The sequence below is a fragment of the Ovis aries genome, chromosome 5, assembly GCF_016772045.2.
Source record: "Ovis aries strain OAR_USU_Benz2616 breed Rambouillet chromosome 5, ARS-UI_Ramb_v3.0, whole genome shotgun sequence".
Taxonomy (NCBI): Eukaryota; Metazoa; Chordata; class Mammalia; order Artiodactyla; family Bovidae; genus Ovis; species Ovis aries.
In genome coordinates, this window is record NC_056058.1 from 29,191,217 (window position 1) to 29,218,859 (window position 27,643).

The 27,643-nt window shown below is 39.2% G+C and overlaps 1 protein-coding gene across 13 annotated transcripts in view; it reads right to left on the minus strand.

Moving 5' to 3' along the window:
* The window catches only part of SNCAIP (synuclein alpha interacting protein), a 165,361-nt gene that overhangs the window by 110,510 nt on the left and 27,208 nt on the right, over nucleotides 1-27,643 (minus strand). The window contains exon 1 of one of the 13 annotated variants that reach the window (XM_060415685.1): nucleotides 22,574-22,664. The exons of the other annotated variants lie outside the window; for them this stretch is intronic. The gene's annotated coding sequence lies outside the window, so the exon portion shown is untranslated. Of the gene's footprint in view, nucleotides 1-22,573; nucleotides 22,665-27,643 lie in introns of those variants that run through there. 13 annotated transcript variants of the gene reach the window in all.

Genomic DNA, 27,643 nt, shown 5'->3' on the forward strand with positions numbered 1-27,643 from the left:
TTGTTTGTCAGTTGCTTCATTTGCTATTATTTTCTCCCATTCAGAAGGCTGTCTTTTCACCTTGCTTATATTTTCCTTTGTTGTGCAGAAGCTTTTAATTCCTCTTTCACTTTCATCAAGAGGCTTTTTCACTTTCTGCCATAAGGGTGGTGTCATCTGCATATCTGAGGTTACTGATATTTCTCCTGGCAATCTTGATTCCAGCTTGTGTTTCTTCCAGTCCAGCGTTTCTCACGATGTACTCTGCATAGAAGTTAAATAAGCAGGGTGACAATATACAGCCTTGACGTACTCCTTTTCCTATTTGGAACCAGCCTGTTGTTCCATGTCCAGTTCTAACTGCTGCTTCCTGACCTGCATACAGATTTCTCAAGAGGCAGGTCAGGTGATCTGGTATTCCCATCTCTCTCAGAATTTTCCAGTTTATTGTGATCCACACAGTCATTGTGCATACATACAGATAAAGGGAATGCGCTAAATGTGCACTGTCTGACGAGGCAGCCATCAGCAGCTAGTGCCCACTGAGCACCTGTAAGGTGGCCATGGCAACTGAAGAACTCAGTTTTAGACTTTATTTCATCTTAATCTGTTATGTTTAAACTTAAATAACCACTTGTGACTAATGGCTACCATACTGGACAGCACAATTCCAGTGGATTAATCAGACAATAAACAAACAAGTATATGAAGCGTTTTCAGGTTTCGGTAACAGCAACAAAGAAAAAAGGCAGGCTGAGGATGACTAGGGGGAGAAGGTTGGACTTTTTAAGTTACGGTGGATCAAGAAAGGGCTTTTTTTTAACAAAAGACATCAAGGCACACAAAATGTAGGGGAAGGGGATTCCAAGTAGAGGGAAGTGCAAGTGCAAAAGATCTCCAGTGAGAGGGAATGCAACAGGAGGAAAGAGCGGGAAGGCCACTGTGGAGGAGAATAGGTGCGAGCAAGCTTGAGGAGACCAAGTTTGAGAAGCAGGTGGAGGGGTGGGGGTTTCATGGCTTTATGGCCAGGAGTTTGAAGTTTACTCTGATGGTGGAGGGAAGCCAGTGAATGGTTCCAACCAGAGAGAGTATCATGAGCTGATTTATATTTAATGAGATCAGACCAATAGCTGATTAGAGACTAAACTGCAAGAATGGAAGAGTAGAAACAACACTCAGGAGGGAACCCAGAGTCAGGCCTGATGCTGCAGTGCCTTGGCTAGGACCACACCAGTGCCAGACTCTAGCCTGCTCAGAGGGTGGGCCAACCAGCCTTGGTGATTGATGCATGATTGGTGGTGAGAGTGCATGTGTGTGAGAGAAAAGAAAGCAAGAAATCAAGGAGGTTGATTTGAAAGGGAACTGTAGAGCTAATCCCAGTATCATACCAGCCGCTGGGGATGGAGTGCCATTTGAACTGTCGGACAGCATGAGAAAAAAATGGTGCTCAAACTTCCAGAAGCAGTCAAACCATAAAAGCCCTTATCAACATGTCAGGAAGCCTGTGTGTGTGTGTGTGTGTGTGTGTGTGTGTGTGTGTGTGTGTGTGTGAATAAAATTGTAAGTACAATGTGCCCAATTATTTCAATCCAGTCAGAAAGAACTTCAGACATATAAACTGTGTAATGACCTTTTAAAAAGGAAGCCAACTCTTGCAACATCTATTGTTGCCAAAATACATTTTGGCACAGTATTAAACACAATCTACATATATTTATACATGCATAAATGCCACCCACCTTTAGAACCAGTTATTCTAAACCATAATCATATGCTATCCAGTAGGAGGGTTGGGGTTCAGACCACTTCAACCTCTCATTACTGTATTTTTTTCAAGTGTTTAACCTTGGAATTGATAACATATTTTCCCTGACATGTCTGTTGGTGTGTTATGCACAGAAAAAGCCCTAGAGGGGCCTCACACATATAGTGTTATCATTGTATATAGGCATTAACTTAAATTCAGCTCTATAGTGAGAGGGAGGAAGAAAGGAAGGCAATTGACATACCATGAGAAATTCTACTCACCATTCTCCTCAACGAGTCTGGGCCTGAAAATGAACATGAGACTCAAGATAGGAAATTAGCTGTTCCAACCATTTATTTGGTTCCATTTCATGCTGTGGGAATCCTACCATGTCAGGCAGGATCTAGTGTTACTTTCCCCATAATGTGGCCCTACATCATCTGATGTGCAAAGACAAAGCACTGTTTCCAATGTTGGAGGAAAAACTGACAGCACTGGGCTTATGGGAAGCTGGATTTTAAGGGCAATTTAACAGGCATTCAGGGGTTATTGTGACTAGACATATTTTCTGCCTCACGCACCAAATTTATAACCTAATCACTTTATAGAATTGGGCTTCACTCTATACCAGGGAGTCTCCAATGTCCAGGATCTAATGCTTGATGATCTGAGGTGAAGCTGATGTAATTATAATAGAAATAAAGTGCATAATAAATGTAATGCATTTGAACCACCTCCCCTCACCCCATCACCCCATCCCTGGCCCTCGGTCCATGGGAAAACTGTCTTCCACAAAACTGGTCCCTGGTGCCAAAAAGGTTGGGGACCACTGCTCTATACCATTATGTATTGGCACAAAGTTGCTTCAGCTTTACTCAGAAGGAAAATCATGAAGGATCTTACATGGCTACCTCTCAGTTTGAAAGAACTTGAAAATCAAGCTTTCTTGAGATTTTTTTTTTAGGGGAGGCCATCCTACAGATGAGAAACATTAATACAAAAGAGAATGTACAAATTTTGAGGGGTCTTACCTAATAAATTTATGGCCTCTGAAACACGATTTTAAATCTGAGTTGAATTTGTTGTGTGTTTATATAACCTGTGGAGAAGGAACAGAAAAGTCTTTGCATGGAATTTGCTTGCCACTCTAGAAACGTCTATGGTATGAGGTTAAACTCTTGAACAAAGAATGCATGTACCCCCCCTCACACACTAACTTTTATTCTACTAAAGAGTAGTATGATCTCAAAGCCTAAACATTCCTTTGGAACATAAAACCAGAATTTGTATCCTGGCACTTGCAAATTTGGGAGTGTGCCTAGAAAAACAAACATGTTTTCTTTAATTAGCCTTAACAGAAAAGAAATACAACTGGAAATTAATATTGTTGGTTTTAAAATGCAATAGAAAATAGAAAACATGGTTCATAAACTCCAAAGAAACCTGAGTTTGTCCTATGCTTTACTCTGAAAAGAGAGTATAAAAATAAATAAAAGACCAGTTGATCTGCTTTAAAAGGGATGTTTCATTTACTGTTTTTGATTAGTTTGTGTTTTTGCTCATGTTTAAACTCCTACTAGGCTGATCATTGAAAATATCATATAACCCTAGTCACATAATATTAACATGATTACTTCACTATATATTTGCTCCAAGACAATCAACTCAGTCAGGGCAACTTTGCTTTCAATTGCCTTTGCTGAAAAGCTGCATAAACATCCAAGACCAGTTAATTCTTTCCATGGGCTTTAAGCCTCATTGACATGCAGATGAGAGCCTGATCAAATGACAAGCCTGGGAGCCAAGTGCTGTGAATGAGTTTACCCACACAGACATGATGGGGACTCAAGTCTATGGGCCAAGAGGAGGATGCAGCAAGAATTCTCTCTGCTCCCTATCACAGCCTCTCTGGAAGACCAGGGTCTCTTGCAAAGAATATTAAACTAAACACAATTCTCAGAACATTCTTCCTTGAACACAACAAAACATGCAACAAGTAGGAAAAAAAAAAAAAAAAGGAAATTCTAGCTTGTGCCTTAACAAAATGAAATGCCCAGCTTTCTGAAATAGGAAGATGAATGTGAACCAAAGAAGTCTAAACTCAAATGTCTACTAGGTAGGGCGGGTCATGTAAATGAGTCAGCTAGAAAACTTGACTTCTAAGTCAGAAAGAGAAAAACAAATATTGTATGTTAATGTCTACATGTGGAATCTGAAAAAAAAATGGTATAGACGATCTTATTTACAAAGCAGAAATAGACATAGAAAACATAGAAAACAAACCTATGAATACCAAGGGGGAAAGAAGTGTGGATGGGATGGATTGGGAGATTGGGGTTGACATATATACATTATTATGTATAAAAGTGAGTGAGTGAAAGTCTCTCAGTCGTGTCTGACTCTTTGCAACCCCATGAACTATGCAGTCCTTGAAATTCTCCAGGCCAGAATACTAGAGTGGGTAGCCTTTCCCTTCTCCAGGGTATCTTCCCAACCCAGGGATCGAACCCAGGTCTTCCGCATTGCAGGCAGATTCTTTACCAGCTGAGCCACAAGGGAAGCCCATTATGTATAAAATATGTATGAAATAGATAACTAATGAGAACATACTATGCAGAACAGGGAACTCTACTCAATGCTCTGTGGTGACCTAAATGGGAAGGAAATCCAAAACAGAGGGGAGATTTATGTATATATACAGCTGCTTCACTTTTCTGTGCAGCAGAAACTAAAACAATGTTGTAAAGCAACTATACTCCAATCAAAATGTAAAATAAATCAATAAAGACCATCATGAGTTGTTTTGAAAAAATAAAAAAATAAAGAAACTCCAAAAGGGCAGGATCTGGCATGGTCACTCTGGTTTTCAGCTATATACAGGCACCCTGCCCCATAGCTAGGACACAGTACATGCTCAATATGCATGCATTATTAAATACGTTAATAAATGCTGTCATCAAGTAGCTGCGTAATTTGTCTCTAGGGGAACCCTTCTCTTCTTTGCTCCAAAACATGGTGCTTGGGTTACACCAGTGGTTTTCACACTGGCTCAGCCTCACCCCATCCCCATCTTGGGCCCTCCTCCTATTCCTGCTTTAACTCAGCAGCTGTTTCTTCCCCTCTGTTATCTTATAACTGCTATAATGATTTCAAGGTTTTGGTTAAAAAATACACAAATCATAATTGTACAGCTTAATGAATTTTCACAGACTGAGTCCATCTCCCTCTTGTCTCGTCTCAGTCACTGCCCCTCCCCTATCCTAATTGACAACTATCCTGAGTTCTAACACAACAGACTGGTTGGCCTTGCTAACTTTACATAAATGGAATCACAAAGTATATACTCTTGTACTTGGTTTCTTCCGTTCAACACGTTGTTGTTTGGAATATTCATCCATAATAGTGTGTATAATTGTTCATTCCTTCCAGCTCTAATTCTACTGATGCTAACTACTAAAGCAATACACAAGAAAAATACTTTTGAAAACAGCCAAGGCAATATAATTGATCTTGGTAATAAACAGAAGCATAGCAGATACAGCCTAGGCAATATCATCTTAGTCTAAAGGTGCATTAAAGGATTTCCCATGTTGATGGGGTTCTGCATCCACTGGTGATAAGTAACTGGAAACTGGTTGATGCCAGACCTGTTCTAGACAAACTTTCCAGAATCCACAGTTGTATTAACTGTTCATTTAAAACCATGGCATATCAACTCTGGTTAACTATATATTTATCTGTAAAGCAAGGTAGTAGCCTGCAACTCAAATGCATGAAGACAATAAAATGAAATATTTGTTTAAAAATGGACTCATGTCTTCTTTTCAAGGAACCCAAAGTTGTTTTATGTTGTCATTTGCTCTCAATGATTTTTTTCTTGGCTTGTAACTGTGAGGAATAAAAAGACTGATTCTCTTTACAAGGTTCACAGTGAGCGAGAAAAAGTTCTGGAGGACTGGAGGAACAGGCAGAACACAGAGGACTTAAAGGGCAGTCAAACTACTCTGTATGATACTGGAAAGGCAGATACAGGCCATTATACACTTGTACAGATCTGTCAGCTGCAGAACACTGAGAGCAAACCCTAAGGTAAACTATGAATTCTGGGTGATAATACTCTGCAAATACAGGGTCATCAGTTTTAACAAATGTACCACTCTGGTGAGGAATGTTGATAATGGGGGAGGCTGTGCAAGTAGGGATAGGGGCAGGAGGTCTACAGGAAATCTCTGTATCTTCTTCTCAACTTTGCTGTGAATTAAAAATTGCTCCACAAATAAAGGCTGTTGAAAATATTATGAAAGTGGGAGAACTGACAAATATCCAGGAACTTCCCATAAAGCAATTTCTGAAATATTTATACTAATATTTATATTAATAACAATTTATACAGTTGTATCATAGGGAAGGCTGAGAGTCTATTTTTATTAGACAACTCTTCCTATAAACTTTTACAATAGTAACATTTCAAGCAAAACTGTTTCTAGCACTTTTTTTTAAAAGATGAAAGTATAAATCTCTGTGTTTTCAGTATCTGTGAAATCTCAAAAATTGTTTGAGGTGTAAAAGATATCCTGGTGATTTATTATTTTACTTTTCTGCATTTAGGTTCTGAATTTGGGAAAGCAAAATTCCAAAGTTTTCAGAGAAAAGTAGACACTTCATTGAGCTAGGATCAGAGATGACTTTCAAGCAATATCTGGTAACAAGAAAACATTGAAAAATAAGCAGAAATGACACAAAAACACTGAAAAGAAGCTTAGTTCTTTCATAAGTGAGAAATTTTTGCCTTATTTTCTTAAATAATCAAAGATATGAAGGTGAAGGTGAAGTCGCTCAGCTGTGTCCGTCTCTTTGCGACCCCATGGACTGTAACCAACTAGGCTTCTCCATCCATGGGATTCTCCAGGCAAGAATACTGGGGTGGATTGCCATTTCCTTCTCCAGGGGATCTTCCCGACCCAGGGATTGAACCCGGGTCTCCTGCATTGGAGGCAGACGCTTTAACGTCTGAGCCACCAGGGAAGCTTAGTAAGGTCAAAATAAAGCACTTCCTTAAAAAGCTTTGCTATCTAAGAAAACAAAAATAAAATAAATAAAAATCTTTGATTTTGTACATAAGAGTGCTAATTAGTAAACCAAAGAAACAGGCCATCAAATTGAGCACACTTTTAAAAATGTTAACAATTCTCATTCCTTGTTTTCAGACTCAGGTAATAGAAGCCAGGGCAAATAATATTTACTTTCCAAGTTTGGTCCTTCATTAGAATAGGACTCAGGAGGTCTGTGAGGTCAAATCTTATCCCAAAATTAAAGCATATGGCCTTTATATTAATATGCAATGCATTAATATCAAATCAAGAAATATAAAAGCTATATGAAGTTTTAAAAAGGTTAAAAAACATTTTTTAAAAACCTCCAAGAGCCTTTTCTGTAGTGAGGAACTATTTTCTAATCCTTATATAGAACCATGAAGAAATGTTTCTAATGTTTATGATACCACAAAATCTGGCAAATCCAAAGAAACCCCACTATAATTCCATATTTACAATTGTCCTTCAGTAAGAGAAGAAGAAAGCTCAGTAATCAGAGAAGATAACAGAAACTTGGACTTTAACCCTATTAATGAGGGTCCAATGGAAACTCCAATAATTTAAAAGAAAGCTATCTTATCTATGGATTTTTTTTAAAAGACATCTTAGTAAACAAAAAAATAGTTTAAAAAAAATTCCTGGAAATTTTGCAAAGACCCCTGAGCCTTTAATGCAAGCAGCGGTGTAATCTTCAGTGACAAGGTAGAATTGGTTATACAAGAAACTCATTGTTCTGGGAGGCAATGGATAAAATCCAGTAAGAGGCGCAGAGGCATAAAAGTAATTAATGACTTTCACAGAAATTACCACATGTACCAACTTAATACATTTGTGAAAACATCATAAACAAATGCTGAACATCCAAGATTTTCAAGACTTCACTTTGCTCATCTGTCATAAGCCTGATTGCTTCCAATACAGCCATTAGATGAATCAGACATGCCTGCCTCCTAGAGGATAACAGTGGGTGAGATCACAGTATCTTGCTTTTGGGGAAACAACAGGTCATCATTACTGACAAATCCTTTCTTTTGAGGAAGGGCATCATCTGGTTTTCTGCTTTAAAGCCCACATATTGTATACAAACTCTTCTAGTTTGGGACAGACTTGGCCAAATTTGCTAAGCAGCCAGCCTTCCTCAATGAGGTCAATACAAACATCCCAGTTAGAGGGCTGGGTCCAAACACAGAGATGTTGCATGCTGCTGATTAGTACCCTTTGTCCAGGCCTGTTTAGGTCCTAATGACATCAAATACAAAACAAAACTATTTACTAACTATGCCAAGCACATAACCACTACAGACAAAATAATGTCTTTAATCAGTCCACATTCTTAAGTTTCCTCTGGAGTCAAAAAGCACATCTATTAATGGGGGGAAAGATGTAAAATGAGAAGAGAAGACACCACAAAACTTCCGGTAAAAAAAAAAAAGCATGAAAAAGGATAACACTTTCATATCCAAAAGAACACCGAAGTTTATCTGCTGAATCAACAGAAAATGTTAGAGGTAAAATAAGATCTGGGTTATAGTAACTGATGCCCTAGATACAGAGTTAATGTTTCTAGCAAAGATCTTCAGGATTAAAGAAAGTAAACAGCACTCAACACTACTAGCAAGGATAAATACTAAATGTTATTACATGGTCTTCGGTGTTCCGGCTTCAGTTAAGCCTCAAGAAATCCCTCAGTGCCACCCCAATCTCTTGTGAACACCTTTATCTCATCTACCTTCTTTTCATCTCACCTTCTCATCAGGGACCCACCTTTTTGTTCGGCTTTGCCAGGAAGCACCCTGCCTCTGGTTTGGACATCCATCTTGTGACCACCCCATCATACACTTCCCATGATCCCTGGGCTTTGTTGCACACATAAGCACAAAAAAACTAAAATAACATAGTTTTTGCCCCCAAACATTTGCAATTAAAGCTGGTCAGGGATGAGCTGTGAGTCCATCTGAGCTAAAGTATAGAAAGGTGATTTCTGAGGCTTTTCTAGTAATGAAAAATGATTCAAGCAAAACTCTTTTAACTGTAAACATCTTGTGAGGCATTATTTTTTATGCACAAAAGAAATGCAGAAATCTCAACTGTAATACCTATTTAGAGTGTACTGAAATAAAACAATAATGTTAAAAATCATGTCATCCCAATTAAAAATTATATAAGCTGAAACTAATTCTGAGAAATATCTGAATTAAGATAAAAGAAGAAGTCTTCTATTTTTAATGGGAACTTACAAAATTATTTGTCATATTTCTTTCTACTAAAACATAAAAATCAGCAAACCTCTTTATGCATTTACAAGTCGTTCAGGTGAGATGGACTCCTGAATTCAGATACTGCTGTGCTTAACTTATTCCAAATGTAGAAATGTGCCATGATCAGGAAGATGCAATTCTTGAAATAAATCTGTACAGAATAAACTTTTATTACAGCTGAATGAAAAATTGAGATTCTCCCTGCCATTAGATCCTTTTCCATAATTTCCTAACTTAAGAACTTACTAAGTGTGTATCGAATATGACAAAACTGTACTATTCACATGGGGAGAAATACAATATAGTGGCTCTTTCTAAAGACCATTCAGCTGATGGGGGAGCAGAAAGGTGTGGAAGTTCAGAGGTGGTCTACAGGCTGGAGAGGATGGGAGGTGGCAAGACAGGGAGACAGACAAACAGGATGGTAACAGGCAAGGCAGTTCCATCAGAAGTATTTCAGCTCAATGAGGCACCACCGTAGATTTACCAAATAAGTGAAAGTGAAAGTTGCTCAGTTGTATTCAACTCTTTGCAACCCCATGGACTCTACAGTCCATGGAATTCTCCAGGCAAGAATACTAGAGTGGGTAGCCTTTTCCTTCTCCAGGGGATCTTCCCAACCCAGGGATGGAACCCAGGTCTCCCGCATTGCCGGCAAATTCTTTACCAGCTGAGCCACAGGGAAGCCCAAGAATACTAGAATTGGTAGCCTATCCCTTCTCCAGTGGATCTTCCCGACCCAGTACTCCTGCAGGGTACACTTATGTGTCTACAGTAGGATGCAGAAAAGAATAAAGAAAGTGAAGAGTGACAAGTCTGAAAAGGCCGTCTCCCAGATCCTCAACCTCTCAGGAACACAAGTAGCACTGTAATGTTTTCTTTAAAGAGAGTAATTCAGTCAGTTCAGTTGCTCAGTCGTGTCTGACTCTTTGCGACCCTACGAATCGCAGCACGCCAGGCCTCCCTGTCCATCACCAATTGCCGGAGCTCACTCAAACTCATGTCCATCGAGTCAGTGATGCCATCCAGCCATCTCATCCTCCATCGTCCCCTTCTCTTCCTGCCCCCAATCCCTCCCAGCATCAGGGTCTTTTCCAAAGAGTCAACTCTTTTCATGAGGTGGCCAAAGTATTGGAGTTTCAGCTTCAGCATCAGTCCTCCCAATGAACACCCAGAACAGATCTGCTTTGGGATGGACTGGTTGGATATCCTTGTAGTCCAAGGGACTCTCAAGAGTCTTCTCCAACACCACACTTCAAAAGCATCAATTCTTCGGTGCTCAGCTTTCTTCACAGTCCAACACTCACATCCATATATGACCACTGGAAAAACCAGCCTTGACTATGCAGACCTTTGTTGGCTAAGTAATGTCTCTGCTTTTCAATATGCTATCTAGGTTGGTCATAATTTTCCTTCCAAGGAGTAAGCATCTTTTAATTTCATGGCTACAGTCACCATCTGCAGTGATTTTGGAGCCCAGAAAAATAAAGTCTGACACTGTTTCCACTGTTTCCCCATCTATTTCCCATGAAGTGATGGGACCAGATGCCATGATCTTCGTTTTCTGAATGTTGAGTTTTAGGCCAACTTTTTCACTCTCCTCTTTCACTTTCATCAAGAGGCTTTTTGTTCCTCTTCACTTTCTGCCATAAGGGTGGTGTCATCTGCATATCTGAGATTATTGATATTTTTCCCAGCAATCTTGATTCCAGCTTGTGCTTCTTCCAGTCCAGCGTTTCTCATGATGTACTCTGCATATTAGTTAAATAAGCAGGGTGACAATATACAGCCTTGATGTACTCCTTTTCCTATTTGGAACCAGTCTGTTGTTCCATGTCCAGTTCTAACTGTTGCTTCCTGACCTGCATATAGGTTTCTCAAGAGGCAGGTCAGGTAGTCTGGCATTCCCATCTCTCTCAGAATTTTCCACAGTTTATTGTGATCCACACAGTCAAAGGCTTTGGCATAGTCAATAAAACAGAAATAGATGTTATTATGGAACTCTCTTGCTTTTTCCATGATCCAGCGGATGTTGGCAATTTGATCTCTGGTTCCTCTGCCTTTTCTAAAACCAGCCTGAATATCTGGAAGTTCACGGTTCATGTATTGCTGAAGCCTGGCTTGGAGAATTTTGAGCATCACTTTACTAGTGTGTGAGGTGAGTGCAATTGTGTGGTAGCCTTTCCCTTCAGGAAAGCATTCTTTAGCACTGCCTTTCTTTGGGATTGGAATGAAAACTGACCTTTTCCAGTCCTGTGGCCACTGCTGAGTTCTCCAAATTTGCTGGCATATTGAATGCAGCACTTTCACAGCATCATCTTTCAGGATTTGAAATAGCTCAACTGGAATTCCATCACCTCCACTAGCTTTGTTCATAGTGATGCTTTCTAAGGCCCACTTGACTTCACATTCCAGGATGTCTGGCTCTAGGTGAGTGATCACACCATCGTGATTATCTGGGTTGTGAAGATCTTTTTCGTACAGTTCTTCTGTGTATTCTTGCCATCTCTTCTTAATATCTTCTGCTTCTGTTAGGTCCATGCCCTTTCTGTCCTTTACTGAGCCCATCTTTGCATGAAATGTTCCCTTGGTATCTCTAATTTTCTTGAAGAGCTCTCTAGTTTTTCCCATTCTGTTGTTTTCCTCTATTTCTTTGCATTGATTGCTGAGGAAGGCTTTCTTATCTCTCCTTGCTATTCTTTGGAACACTGCATTCAGATGCTTATATCTTTCTTTTCTCCTTTGCTTTTCACTTCTCTTCTTTTCACAGCTATTTGTAAGGCCTCCTCAGACAGCCATTTTGCTTTTTTGCATTTCTTTTCCATGGGGATGGTCCTGATCCCTGTCTCCTGTACAATGTCACAAACCTCCGTTCATAGTTTATCAGGCACTCTGTCAATCAGATCTAGTCCCTTAAATCTGTTTCTCACTTCCACTGTATAATCATAAGGGATTTGATTTAGGTCATACCTGAATGGTTTGGTGGTTTTCCCTACTTTCTTCAATTTAAGTCTGAATTTGGCAATAAGGAGTTCATGATCTGAGCCACAGTCAGCTCCCAGTCTTGTTTTTGTTGACTATATAGAGCTTCTCCATCTTTGGCTGCAAAGAATATAATCAGTCTGATTTCGGTGTTGACCATCTGGTGAAGTCCATGTGTAGAGTCTTCTTTTGTGTTGTTGGAAGAGAGTGTTTGGAGTAATTAACACCAGAAAAAAAATTAAAGAAATATATAGTTCAAAATGCTGAAGTGAGTAATTATGGTTAAGAATCCTCTCTTTCTTGTCAATAAAGACCTAACAGGTTACCATTACTTTTTCAAAACAGTGGAAACAGTGTCAGACTTTATTTTTGGTGGCTCCAAAATCACTGCAGATGGTGACTGCAGCCATGTAATTAAAAGACGCTTACTCCTTGGAAGAAAAGTTATGACCAACCTAGATAGCATATTCAAAAGCAGAGACATTACTTTGCTGACTAAGGTCCATCTAGTCAAGGCTATGGTTTTTCCTGTGGTCATGTATGGATGTGAGAGTTGGACTGTGAAGAAGGCTGAGCACCGAAGAATTGATGCTTTTGAACTGTGGTGTTGGAGAAGACTCTTGAGAGTCCCTTGGACTGCAAGTAGATCCAACCAGTCCATTCTGAAGGAGATCAGCCCTGGGATTTCTTTGGAAGGAATGATGCTAAAGCCGAAACTCCAGTACTTTGGCCACCTCATGTGAAGAGTTGACTCATTGGAAAAGACTTTGATGCTGGGAGGGACTGGGGGCAGGAGGAGAAAGGGACGACAGAGGATGAGATGGCTGGATGGCATCACTGATTCGATGGACGTGAGTCTGAGTGAACTCCGGGAGTTGGTGATGGACAGGGAGGCCTGGCGTGCTGCGATTCATGGGGTCGCAAAGAGTTGGACACGACTGAGTGACTGAACTGAATGGAAGACTTAAGAACTTTTTTAATACATTAAAACAGTTCTAGTAGAAAGAAAACAGCCATATTCATTTTTCTGATTCTGCAAAGTGAATCATTGGCAGTTAATACCTTTTGATGTACTATCAGTGGTACTCACTAGAACCTCATAGAAAGTCTTAAAAACAAACAATGAAAAAAACAGTTTTTCTCAAGCTCCAACCCTCGGATTCTGATTTAGCTGTTCTTGGAGTGGAGCCTGGGAGCAACTCATTTTAAAGCCTGACAAGAGTTGAGAATTACTGTGCTAAATAAGTATCTTGAGATGAAACAAATAAATACTTGGGCTTTTAATGAAGGAAAAAACTGAGGCACATTCTATTCATAATTACTGGTGATGGATAATTCAGAGTCCGTCTGGTGATGAATAGTTCAGGTGGCTTTATCATGAGGCTTTCATTATCAGAGAAAAATTGGTAATAGGAAAAGGCTAAGCCACCTTTTCACTGAAATAGTGAAAAACATAACGTTGGGTTATTATCGTAAATAAATTCATTAAAATTATATCATAAGGAAAATTTTAAGCTATAACTGCAGCAATGAACTGGAGTAAAGATTTAAGCAAGTAGACATACTTTTTCTTTCCTGACACAATTACACTACAGTTCAGCCTAAACTAGAGCTATTATTTCAAAAGCTCCTCAAAAATGTCATCAAGGTAATTTTCATATGAAGCATCTACTTATGTCTTCATCCATTTTTGTCCTCTCATTTTTAATTGTTCATTGGTCTCCCTCTGCTGGATCCTCATTTATCAGTGGATGTATATGTGATGCAGGCAGTTTTCCAACATCACTTGTTTTGAATTAATAAACTCTTTATGTATACATAATTTTATTTCTTACTTATTTTTGACTCTGCTGGGTGATCTCTGCTGCACGGGCTTCTCTCCAGTTGCGGCGAGCAGGGCTACCCTCCAGCAGTGGTGCTTGGGCTTCTCATTGCAGTGGCTTTTCTTGTTGCAGAGCAGGGGCTCCAGGGCGCTGGGGCTTCAGCAGTTAGGGCACGTGGGCTCAGGTGCCGTGGCTTCCCAGCTCTAGAGCGCAGGCTCAGCAGTTGTGGTGCACAGGCTTAGTTGCTCTGAGGCCTGTGGGATCTTACCAGGTAAGGGATTGAACCCGTGTCTTCTGCACTGGCAGGTGGATTCTTTATCACTGAGCTAGCAGGGAAGTCCCAGAATTAATGAATTCTTGCAATCAATTTGTTATATGGATTGCATGTGTACCGTATTTTTAGCACTGCATTCTTTTTGTGTTACATTGTTGTAAGCATCTTATAATCAGCCCCAAACTGGTTAGTAAAAGCATCAGCTTACTGAGATTTTAGAAGGCTACTTTTATAACCAGTCACTTTATCAGTAAGTATTTTCCTCTTATGATAGTTCAGCTTGTAACCAAACTGTGGGGGCTTAGACAATGAAGGCTCTTTTTATCAGAACATTATTTAAGAACATCAAGGTAATGAATAACAGTAATTCTCTAGACCATAATGCTCCAGAAATTGAAAGCCAGGTTCACATATCTTTTTTTCCCTTTAAGGAGCAAAGATGTCTTAACAAATATGAGAGAATAAACTTCATATTGTTTCTAAGTCCCACATTTATTTAAGGAACATATAAAATGCTCGGAAAATTAAGATTTTCCCATTTGTATATCAACTGTTAATATATTTTGAATGAAAGATATACGTCCCTCCGAATCTGAAATAATGGGAGGATCCCAGAAATTTAAGAAACATATAAATATAATCAATATTTGTGGTATTTTTTACATATTGAAAATTAATTTAAGAGGTAAAAGCAAAATACAAATAGTTTGCTTTGCTCATAATATGCTTGGTTATGTTCAATATTCAAACACTGAGAAAAAGAGAAATAGGAAGGGAAGCACTTATTTCTATGTTTTTAACAAGCAATGGCATGAGAGGAAAAATCAGGATGAATGTTTGCCAAACTCAACCTTTTTCTTCCACAAAAACTTCACAGTTCTACTTTAGATGAAAAAGCATTAGATATTTCTGTTTGAAATATCAGAACTGCTTGAATACGATGCTCATCATTCCAAGGCACCAGGATGAATGTGTTATTTTAGTTAAAAAGGTAAAACATCTCTAGAAATTGAGAGCATAATCAGAAGGGAGACAAATGAAAATCAGTATTTTTTTTTTCAAATTGAGACTATCTACACATATGTGAAAGAACCAAGAACTTTCAGGATACACGGAGAAACAACATATTCTTATATGGTTAGGCTTATAATTTTAGCATACTCTACACTTGTGTGCGCACACACACAGACACACACACACAAACACACACACACACATTATTGTTATCGCTGCACCCTGGCCTCGAGCACAGAAGTCTGTCAAGACACAAAAAAGAAATCATCCCCTAAAGTACTCCTACAACCAAAGAAGGCAGAGCTGGTGAGCAGATGTTCTTTGCGGTAAAGATGCTGTGATGACCACTTTATCCCAGCAAACTTTGAAAAGCACTGCTCACACAGACCTTCCAGAAAGCTGTAATATATTATGGATAACAAAGAATTCAGTCTATCTTTTCAAATAATTTGTGAGTAAAATGAAGAAAGTCAAGCAACTCTGGCTTCCTGTAAGTCCTACTGAAGTATATGTTTTTCACTCCAGCTGCATTAAAACACTGAGTTTAATCTAATGATAAAAATTAGCTCACTCACATCTGGGAATCATTCCTTCAAAGCTTGCCTCAAACTGTGTTCTAATTATTCGATAATCTTGTTAATGTGATTTTAAAAGAAACCCTACAAAATCCACTGACAACTGCTTTCATTGAATCCATAATTATATCCATATCATTAGTGTCTCTTAACAACCCCACAGTTCATAACATATCTCAGCAGTCAACATTATTACTTTTTTGTGGCTACTAACAGATTTATGTCTCAGCTTTATGCTTATGCACTGGACATGCCAAAAATAGATCAAATAGATCATTTATCAACTCTACTTTCATTCACCTAAACCCCAGGAAATCATCAGATAAGCAAATAAGAATGTGAAATTCCTATTACTCAGTGACTAGCAGGAAGACATGTATTTCAGTGTCTACTAATTTCGCTGTCTCTGAAATAATCTCTAATAATTTTAGAGCTTTATAACTCTATTAGTCCATGAATCCATGTTTTGCAGGAGAGAGACGGTGAGTTTATTGGTCAAACTGCCTTCTACTTGAATGAAGAGAAAAGAGGAAGTTTTATTTTGACTCTGGAAACATCATCAGCTATTTGAGACAAACTCTATCCCCTCATCTTTAACACTGGAATTCTACTTTTAACATGTTCTAGTGATGCTAATGTACTTAGAAAATATAAAACCACACAGAGCAAATCATGGGATAAATGAAATACATTTTTAAGTTTTAAAAAAGTCCTTGCAAGGATGAATTCTAAAGAAGTACAAAAATGCTACCAAACGATACGTGTAAGCCATCCTGTTGGATATGCAAAAGTCACAAGAGCATGATTTTCCTGAATCTCTAACACTTCCAGAAAGACCTGTAGGTATGGGTTGTAGTGGATCACCTCAAGGAAGGAAATCGTTAGAAGGCATGCTTTCCCGGGGGGCAGGAAAAAAAGCAATTCATACTCATTTCTGTATCCCCTACATCACACATCAGGATGTTTTGCATGTAATAGAACCTTAATATGTCCATTGATTGAATAAATTCCTAAAATGGGGCTTTCCCAGTGGTTCGCTGGTAAAGAACCTGCAATGCAGGAGCTACAGGAAACGTGGGTTCAATCCCTGGGTCAGGAAGATCCCCTGGAGGAGGGCATGGCAACCCACTCCAGCACTCTACCCTGGAAAATCCCGTGGACAGAGCCGCCAGAGGGGCTATAGTTCATGGGTTCCCAGAGCCGGACACGACTGAAGCTACTGAGCAGGCACACACGCACACTCCCAAAATGTTCTACTATCAGACAGAATTTCAGGGAATGAAAGGCTACTCTATTTCCTCTTTGTTTCCTGTCACCTCCACTCATCCTATTTCCATTATAAAACCATACCAAAACCTCTGGCTCCAGATGTTGAGCTATGCTATAATCTATGAGGGCTAAGATATGACCATGTTATGCCACAGATGGAGGATGGCAATAACACTGGACAGAGAGCCTCGGAGAAAGGTCTCAGGCAAGGACATACCACCAACATACTACGTAAGACCAGGTGAACCAACACCCCCCCAAACCGCAACAAACGAGAGGAATAGGACACACTGTTCCCTTGGCTCTTCCACTTCTGTTACCAGGCCATGATAAACAGGGCCCAACCCACGGACCTAGAGCTGCCTTGGCCTCTTTAGGACTTTACATATATCTCAAGAAGCATGTATGAGAAAAAAAAAAATCCAGTATTTTCATTAATTATATTGATCCTACGTTTAAAAGTAAGAAACAATAGGTACTTTGAAAGAATTAAATAGGTACTATAATTAGGAAACTCATGAGAGCACCCTAATCAACCAACAACAATAAATCTGATATTAACATTTTTTTTGAAAGATCAATTGCCACAGACCTTTTGTTGATAATGCTAGTGAATTCTGGTATCTGCCTATGACCAGGTTGGCTATTCCTGTCATATAAAATTTCAAGTGGTATTCAGTATACAGCCTGAAGGGGCTGCAATCTTCACAGTGCCTGGTACACATGTCCATAATTATTCAAGACAAAAGCACATTTGGTGGAATGTGTATATTTACCATTTGCTAAGCTGACATCATTTTATCCCATTCATTTCTGAGCCTTATATTTAAGCCAAGGATTTTGTGTTCTATCTTTATGATGAAATTCAGATTTTCTACTAAAGGCAACTACTTCAATTCAAAAGACTGAGTGTATGGTACTTATAAACGTTTGCAATTGGTTAAAAATAGGGAGCTGAAAAAGTAAGCATAAAGCAAGAAAAGATTCTAAATACAGAATAAGAATTTTAAACTCAATAAATAAATTATTTCCTTTAAATTCCAAACTTTAATTGTTACTTAACAAGCATTTTAAGGAATGCTGTATTTGTTCTTCCGTACCTTCCAGTGAAACCGTCTAATGACAGGCTTTTGCTTATTGACACCTTCTTCCACGGTTGCTTGTATAAGAAATGTTGGTACTTTCCAACTGTCTTCTGACTTCATGCATCATCTGGACTTTCTCTCCTCATTTCCTTACAGCTCAAGGCCTTCTCTCATCTGAAGCCATTGTTGGTTGACATGAAAAATGGACTCTAGTACAACTAATTCCATCAAATGAAGGAAAAACCTAAATCTCAATTATGAAACAATTAATTATAAAACCATTAGGTAGATTTTATTATACTTGAAGCTGTGCTTCTTTTCCATTAATAATTCTCTCAATTTATTTTCAGCTATATTAGTGATCTTTAATATCCTCACTCTATTTTTTTTATAGAAAGTGTCTCTAAATAATTGACTCACTCAGTCGACAATTTCTCATGGGTTACAAATTAGGTGTCAGGTATAGGTCTGTGTACTGCACTTATGGACTAAATAAATCACAAATTTCCTGCATTCATGTAACTTAAAGAAAATTTTTTTTTAAAGCAATTTAAAATTTTCTGAAATGAGCCTTGAAGGTAACATAGCTTACATTTTGACAGGGGAAAAAAACAGCAAGCAATATATAACTACAGGCTGAGATAGGTGCAAGGAAGATAGAGCAAGTGAGGCTGAGAGTCATACGGTTGTGCTAGTCTTTAGCAGTGGCTAGAGAAGGCCTGGTAAGATGACACTTGGGTAAAGGTGTCTGAAAAGAAAAGCAAAAGAAACCTATCCTGGCCTTAGACCTTAGCCACCTTATCTTCTGTAGCTTGGTCATCACCAGAGCTGATATTTTGATCCCTCTCTAAGACTTCTCAGCTGGAGAACCACAGAGCAACGGCTCTCAGTCTGGCGTGATTTTGCCACAAAGGACATGGGGCAATGTCTAGACATTTCTGTCACATCTGAGAGGAGGTTACATAATCACATGTAATTGGTAGAGGCCAAAGATACAGCTCGATATCCCCCAGTGCACACAGAGAACCCCCACAACAATGAATGATCTGACCCCAAATGTCAGGAGAACCAAGGAGGAAAGGCTTTGCCATATATGGTGAAGCATGCTTGGCCTCTCTGAAATATTCAATACCTACACCTAAGAGAAAACCAAAACCATTTTCAAAGAATATCATTTTAAAGAGTATCTATGCAGAGCTTACTTACAAAACAGTTTCAGTGATTCATTAAAGCAAAAATAAAGATATAGTTACTAATGTTTCACTATTTCAGTTTGAGTAACTGCTTACATATAAAATTTATCTGTTCTTTCAAATACTCAGTAATTAAAACCTGCACTAATTTCAACAGTCTCCAGTAAAAATTATTGAATTTAAAAAGTGTACCTAATATAATGGTAAGTTTCGGCTTGAATAAAAAGACTTTAAACTGTAGTGATTGCTAGGAGGATAGTGAGATGAAGGGGGAACATGAAAAAACTACTTGACTGGCAAGGGTTAAACTCCAGAAGTAGACACTGAGGTATCCACATAAGAGGCTAGCAGAAAATAATACTTGGCTGATTTAGTTTGGCAGGGCTTCCCAGGTGGCGCGAGCGGTAAAGAACTCACCTACCAATGCAGGAAACCTAAGAGATGTGGGTTTGATCCCTTGGTCGGGAAGATTCCCTACAGGAGGGCATGGCAACCCACTCTCACATTCTTGCCTGGGAAATCCCGTGGACAGAGGAGCCTCACGGGCTACAGTCCATTTAGTTTGACAGCTAAGTACCTAAGTAGGTTTCAGCGTTAAAATGTTCTGTTTTTATTGTGTCATTAGAAAACCTGTTGATACGAAGGCCATGCAATGTTTATAATGAACATATTTGTTAGAACTACTCTTAGATGCCATCTGCCATGGGATCTCCTCCAAGCAAGTGTAATCACAAGGTTAGGAGGAAAGGAAGGAAAAAGACAGTCTATTTTCTTACTTAAGGAAAATAGAGAGATAGATCTTCACATATCAATTGCAAAAATCCCCTATACATCTGTAAGATAAGAACAACATATCTTAAACATTCTGCCACTGGAAAAAGAACACAGCCTGCTTATCACACTGTTACCATGAAAAACAGGGACAAATGAAGAAGCTCACACTGTGGGATGCATTGTACATATTGCTGAGAGAAGAACACAGCTGGGAGGATGCAGGCTGTGTTAAAGTTAGGAGTTTGGGACCAGGATTGAGTCCTTTCACCACCACTGACCAGGAGAATGGCCATGGCAAGTTCCTTAGCCTTCTATAAGCTCCAGTTTCTTTATCTGTCAATTGGGAAAAATGGTCATCAGAGTCCCCTGTCATGAGGATTAAGTAACTAGACAGATACTAGAGTACCTGCGCTTGACTGGGCACTCCATAAAGCTTTGGTAATTACTGACAGCATTATGGATACAACTAGTCGCATATGGACTGAAATGATCCTGTCTTTTCTTTAGCACCCAAATCCACGTCCAATGATGTGAATCACTGTGAGAGATGCCAGCTTGTTGCTTGCCAGAGGTCACTGGACTCATGTAGCTGTCCTTCCTATGGACACGACCTGAGGACCTGAGCAATGAGTAGTGATGGGACACAGAGCAGTTCTGGTTCCATTTTTCCACCCCCAAACCACCCATCTCAGTTTTCTCTACTCTTTGAGTGACTTGGATAATAAGATAACAGGAGAGGAGAGGTAGGAGAAAAGGAGAAACCACAAAATTATCACTCTGGGTGTACTAATATCGATGGCTAGCAATCAATATCCTGACTGCTGTGAGAACATGCAGCTGATGGGCAAACACGACTAAAATACAAAACATCTCATGAAGCACCACCCACGGAAGTTCTACTCTCCTGGAGAAAGAGGTGGCTAGAAGACAGCATATTTTACTGAAATTTGCTAAACTTTCTCACAGTTTAATACTTCTTTAACTTTTAATTCTGCAACATAATCAAGAAGTGAATTTATGAGAGACAAAGGATTTTAGAAACAACTAAATTTTGGATGGTGTATTGTTCATTTTTGTGTGATGGCTATTCCCATGACACACCATGTAACTCCTATCCAGCATCTCTAAGATACCAAAAGTGAAAGTGAAAAGTGAAAGTTTAGTCACTCAGTCGTGTCCAACTCTTTGTGACCCCGTGGACTGTATAGCCTACTAGGCTCCTTCGTCCATGGGATTTTCCAGGCAAGAGTACTGGAGTGGGTCGCCATTTCCTTCTCCAGAGGATCTTCCTGACCCAGGGATCGAACCCGGGCCTCCAAAATTGTAGACAGACACTTTACCACCTGAGCCACCAGGGAAGTCATGACACCAAGGTACCAAAGGTGGGCTTAAAATGGTAGAGCCTTTCCCCAGACAATGCAGATTCCTAAAGAACCCCAAGAGTCAAAGGCTTCGATTGCTTTTCTGAGGAGGTACGAGACAGACCAAAGTTCTAAACAGTGACAAGAGGAACAGACAGTCCTACAGTTTTGCAAATAAAAGTGCTAAAAAAAAACACAAAACCTGGAGGTTCTTTGCATTTGCCCACACTTAGGCAGACTTCATTTAAAACTTGGGGCTGGGTTAATATCCAAAAGATTAATAAATCTGAGTCTTTAAATGGTTTGCCTTCTTAATACACTAACTTGCAAACTGGGAAATAGATGGTTCCTTTGATTTAGGCACCATAAAACCATAAGTAATGTTGATTTTGTATTTCAGAATTTTGGAGGAGTGTCAGTCACCCAGTCATGTCTGACTCTGTGACACACAGACTATAGCCTGCCAGGCTCCTCTGTCTGTGGAATTCTCCAGGCAAGGATACTGGAGTGCGTTGTCATTCCCTTCTCCAGGGGATCCTCCGGACCCAAGGACCACACTGGGGTCTCCTGCATTGCAAGCAGATTCTTTACCACCTGAGCTGCCAGGGAAGTTATTTCAGAGTATGCACTACCAATTTGTGTGTGTTAACTAGAAAATGCCAATGACTATAAGTAGCCAGTTCATTTACTGACCACAGTGCGTTACCCTGACGACCAAAAGTAACTTAAGTTTCAAAATCTTCATCTAGGCCAGGAAACTGAGACTGCTCAACCTGTAAAGTCTGTATACTTCTCTTTCAACACTTTAAAAATGTACCCTGTCAGTTTTAAGAGAGACAAGGTGCTGACTATCCTCACTGGTTAGCCAAGACATAAAGTAGAAATTTCTGGCACTAGAGATTCTAATGTTTAAATATGTCCTTCTTTATGGTAGAGCAGGCCCCTAGGGTTGAAAGTAAGGGAGGGGTTTCAAGCCAAAAATGCATTTTAAAACATATATCTTCCCTCTTACTTCATGATCACTAGAATCAATTTATAAATGCCTAATCTCTATTTAAGTTTAAATCCTAAGGTTAGTAGAGCTAATTTATGGAAGTTCTCATGTAAGCAGCCTGAAAATCAGCTTAATAAACAGGTATTACTCACCATCAGCAAGTGCCTAATAAATTTGTCTAGACACAGGTGACGAGCAGTAAAATTCACTCTAAAATTTCCACGGACTTGTGGGATTCATGTGGTTCTCTGAAATAATGAAATATAAGTCTTCACATATTTTAATAAAAAAGGGTCATTGAAATGATTGTTTATGTTTGTAGCACAAAGTAATAGTAAATATTGAGGATATTATGCACAATTGACAAAGCTGAATACTTTAAGGGCAGATTAACTTTTTAAATTACTTTCATAGCTGCTGTAAATTATTTGAAAAACATTCCCCGGCTTCAAGGTGTCAACACTTTGAATCACTGGTCTTTAACTCGGTGATTCTTAGTATTTATTGATGAAGGAAAGGAACGGAAGCTTCCCTGAAGAGGTCTGTGTTGGAAAGCACTAGAATATTTCATCTCTCCCTACATTAATTCCCATCTTCATCCCCCCCTTCATTCTTACCAGGGATCCTAGTCCCAAGGAGAGGGAAATGGGATGGTTCTCTGTATTCACATATATGTTCAGGGAATCATACTTCAGAGTACTATTTATATTTGGCTCCTCAGTATTCAAAGAAACTCAGTTTCAGCTTGACCCCTCCACATCCATCACATGTTTGAGAAACATAGCAGAATTCCCATGTTCTCTACTGAACAACTGAAACAAAACTCAACACATGGAAAGAACACCTCAGGTGCAATGGGGGAAAAGAATCTCTCCACAGTTTCCAGCTCTAAGTAGGCTTCACACAGTAACTATTTCTGAACTGCTTGTAAGGGCAATTTATGAGTTCCTGATTGCTATAACATACTGTGCTCTTAAAAGGAAAAAGGTAATAGAAGTTTGGCTCCTTGCTGGCATTCCATTTTTTATAAGATTATTATATTGTCTTCAGGCTGGGTTGAGTCTGAAATTAATATAATTAACCTCCTGCTCAGCTACATGCATATATTTTCCATTCTCATTCATCTTTTCTCTCTGCCCCTGCAGACAGACTTGGAAAGGAAAAAAACCTATGTTCAGTGGTCTAACATTCATTGTTAGTTTCCAGACTTCTGTTCTAGAAGCCAGCATCAGTCGAATGTGAAAACAACCTGAGAAATCACAAGAGACCCCTCACAGCCGACCAGCGTACTTTCCATAAATAGCACTTACATTTTCTGTTAAAAATGTTACAAAAACGTATCAAGGATATCAGACAGACAAATGATCAGATAAAAACTGGCTACAAAGGCTTAAATCAGGAAAGGAAATCTCATGCTGAGATATAAATGCGAAAGAGGAAATTGGGTATTCAATTTTGGACCAGTCAATAAAAAGACAGTATCCCAAATAAAACAGGAGTCCAACTTCCTATACCCCCACCTCCTTTTTGGACTAAAATATAATGTGGCTTAACCTAGAAAACTGGAGCATTTTTTACACTTGAAGAAGAAAATTTAAATCTATCCAAAGCTGGCTCTGATTTCATTTTGAAGATTCTATTAAGATAATTAGATTTCTACTCAAACTGTACTGGCATTCCATATATGTCCAATGGAAGACAATCAGAATTCCAGTTTCCCATGACTTAGATGGGAATGAGAACACTGGATGCCTTCGGGCCATATGCAGCCCACATCAGGGATTGATTTGGTCTTCTCAGTGTTCTAAAATTAAAGAATTTTACAAAAACATCCATATTTTTATCTTCTCTTGAACATTAGATGTAGAGAAATTGGTACTACTTTTCAAACTGATCACAAACCCAGTTGCTTCCTTCAGATCAGGACACCAATACGCAAGCTGCCACCCCTCCCCCGCTGTATAAGACCCAAGTCCCCCTCTTGGTATCTGATTCCTTCCTGCCTGTGTATGCACACGCCTTTAGGCTACCCTAGAAGCAGAGGTGTGCATGAATCCTTCTATAAACGCTTATGTTTATCCCATAAAGAGGTTTTAGGAAATGAACATTCCCTTGAAGACTTAGGCCAAGAGATTCAAATGACATACAAAACCACATTCAAATACTATGGGGATCTAAAATAACAGTGAAACCTGAAAGTCTTTATTAAATCCCTGTCCATTATATATGAATTCTCAAGATATAATATTACTACTTGATTCCTAACTTCACTGTGGGGGGGGAAAGAGAACTCAAAGGGCATCTTTAATTTGGTTCTTATTCATAAACTTTATAAATTATCAGTATCAGCATAATTTAATATATGTAGGGATAGATATGAAACAGTATTACTATAGTTCTGTGACCATTTTAATACCAAGAACAATAAAAAAATAATAAATTCTCAGTTGGCCTTGACTGCAGCACTAGTACTGATAATTAAGTTTACAGCCATTTATATTAATACTGATAAATTGGGAAGCTGAGTTACGGTTGTTAATGAAGACATGCATTCATGATATAGTCAAACCTCTACAAGTTTGTATACGAATATCCTTCTTTTCTCATTTCAAAAAGCAAACATACTTTCATCTGTTTTCAATATTAAAGCCCCAAATAATTTATAATGCAGTTATACAATATATATGGGACACTGCATCAATCATGTCAAAATCTGTTTCATTCAACTGTTCCTGAAATCCTCCATTAAATTAAGATTTGCGTAGAAACCAAAGTCATACAAATAAAGTAATCACTGCTTAAGAAAAGACATAAAATACTTCAGATTGAGATTGTCATTTACTTTTATCAAAGAATATATGTGACTGAAAATATTACAATGACTTGCCTTATTCCTTTTTTTACTATAGAAGATGAAATATTATATGAAAATCTGACAAATGTCTTAAAATCCTCATGGACTATCTGACACAAGCAGTATCCTATTCAAATAAGCAAAGTAACAAGAGAATCTTGCCTACTTCAATTGTGCTGTCAAAAGCAAATCAGAGGACGTCGACTGTCATAGAGCAATGGAAGTTTTGTGTCATTTGTAACCTGATTCAACTGTGGAGATCAGTCAACCATAGTTCCTCAAAACACAGAACACAGTGTAAAAGAACACTGTCCAGGCACTCTAATCAAATGAGAAGCCCACAGGAAGTTATTCTAATTTAAATGGCTTAAATTCATTTCAAAAGGCATATACTTCAAGTGTATATATTTATATTTTTCCTAGCAGTACCCCAAATGATTTCTTTCTACTGGTTCCAAGAACCCCTCATCATAAATGAAATGCTTATAATGTGGGGTCATTCAAAGTTTGGAGTGTTTCTATACTTACTGTATATACACACATACACCTCCTTCCCCATATTAATCTCACTGAAGGGGGGATCAAGCATGGGATTTGGGATCAGTACACCCAGCTTCACCTCTGACTCCTAAGCATATTTTAGCATCGTGAATTTCCTTTACCCACTAACACATCTACTAAATGGGGACAGAAGTATAGGGCAGAGATCATCCCAGAAGGGACCTGTTCTCATAGGATGCCGGTCCACTGTCATCCGCACTACAGCCCTGATAAGGGAGGATAAAAATATTTGCCTTTTACCAATAGAAGTTGTCTCAAGGGTCAAAAGCAAATTTCTGGGATTTGTGAGGACCTAAACCCGGATTAGGAGACATGGTTAAAACAAGGGAAGAAAGTTAACCACTGAAGCAGAAAATCTCCGGCTGGAGTTAAAGGATTAGAACCAACTGTAGCATGGGATCCGAAAAAGGGCTTTGATTTGGATGAACTTGGCTTCGAGTCATGACTACATCACAAACTAGCTGTGTGATCTCAGATGTCACTTAACCTGTCTGAGTCTGTTTATTTACCCATACCATCAAGAGAACAGTACCTCCCTCACAGAGGAGTTCCGCAGATTAAATGATAGGTTAAGCTCCTAACAGGGCTTCCCTTGTGGCTCAGCAGGTAAAGAATCCACCTGTAACATGGGAGACCTGGGTTTGATCCCTGGGTTGGGAAGATCCCCTGGAGAAGGGAAAGGCTACCCACTCCAGTATTCTGGCCTGGAGAACTCCATGGACTGTAGAGTCCATGGGGTCACAAAGAGTCGGACATGACTGAACCACTTTCACTTTCAAGCTCCTAATACAGTGCACAGGACTAAAAGTGGCTCATCCTATTGATCTATTCCACACTCTTGCACACACATGCGCATTCTCCTGATGACCAGTAACTAAATATATGACCACTTCCCTTTTCTATGCAAAAGACTTATTCAAATAGAATTTTTCTTGGTGTCATTTCCTTGTAAAATGAGGCTTCTGTGATAACACTATATATAACTTAAATGTAAACAATAAGACGCAGATATTATTATTATTATTTTCTTCTTCTTAAAGTTTCAAAATATTTCAGTCATTTATTCTAGAGGGCACTGTTGCTTCCAGTTCAGGATGGAAGGACATCATCCCCAGTTGCTGGGAATGATGTTGCCCAACAGCCCTCAGCTGTCCTCTTCTCTGGGAATCGCCCCCGGCTAGACAGAGATCCTCCACTCTCTGCTGATCGACTGAGGCCTTTGGTGAGACTGCATCAGAGCCCAACTTCTGCCCACTCCCTTCCACAGGTGTTGATCCCAAGAGCACTCTCTGATAAACTTCCAGCATACAGTCTACTTACCAGGAGTCCCAAAGTACAACAGTTACAGTCCAGAGTAACCATCTGCCAAAGCTGCTGCTGCTGCTGCTGCTAAGTCACTTCAATCGTGTCCAACTCTGGGTGACCCCATAGACGGCAGCCCACCAGGATCTCCCTCCATGGGATTTTCCAGGCAAGAGTACTGGAATGGGTTGCCATTTCCTTCTCCATCTGCCAAAACTAGCCAGTATTACAGGTTACTGGGGTCAGGCTTCCTGCAACATCATAAATGAAGCACCTTGTACTTTTCATAAGAGCTGGTGCATCAGCTTCTCTACAGCTACAAGTGGGTACTTTTGACTGAAGAAGATGAGAGAAAATAACAAAAACAGACTATTTTAACCAGATAGTCAGCTTTTCTTATTTGATTCCAGAATCAAATGGTTAACTGAACTAAGCAGTTGCTTTGACATTGTCAAGACACAGCCCTGCATATGGCCTATAAAGAAGCCTATCCTTTGGGTCTTTG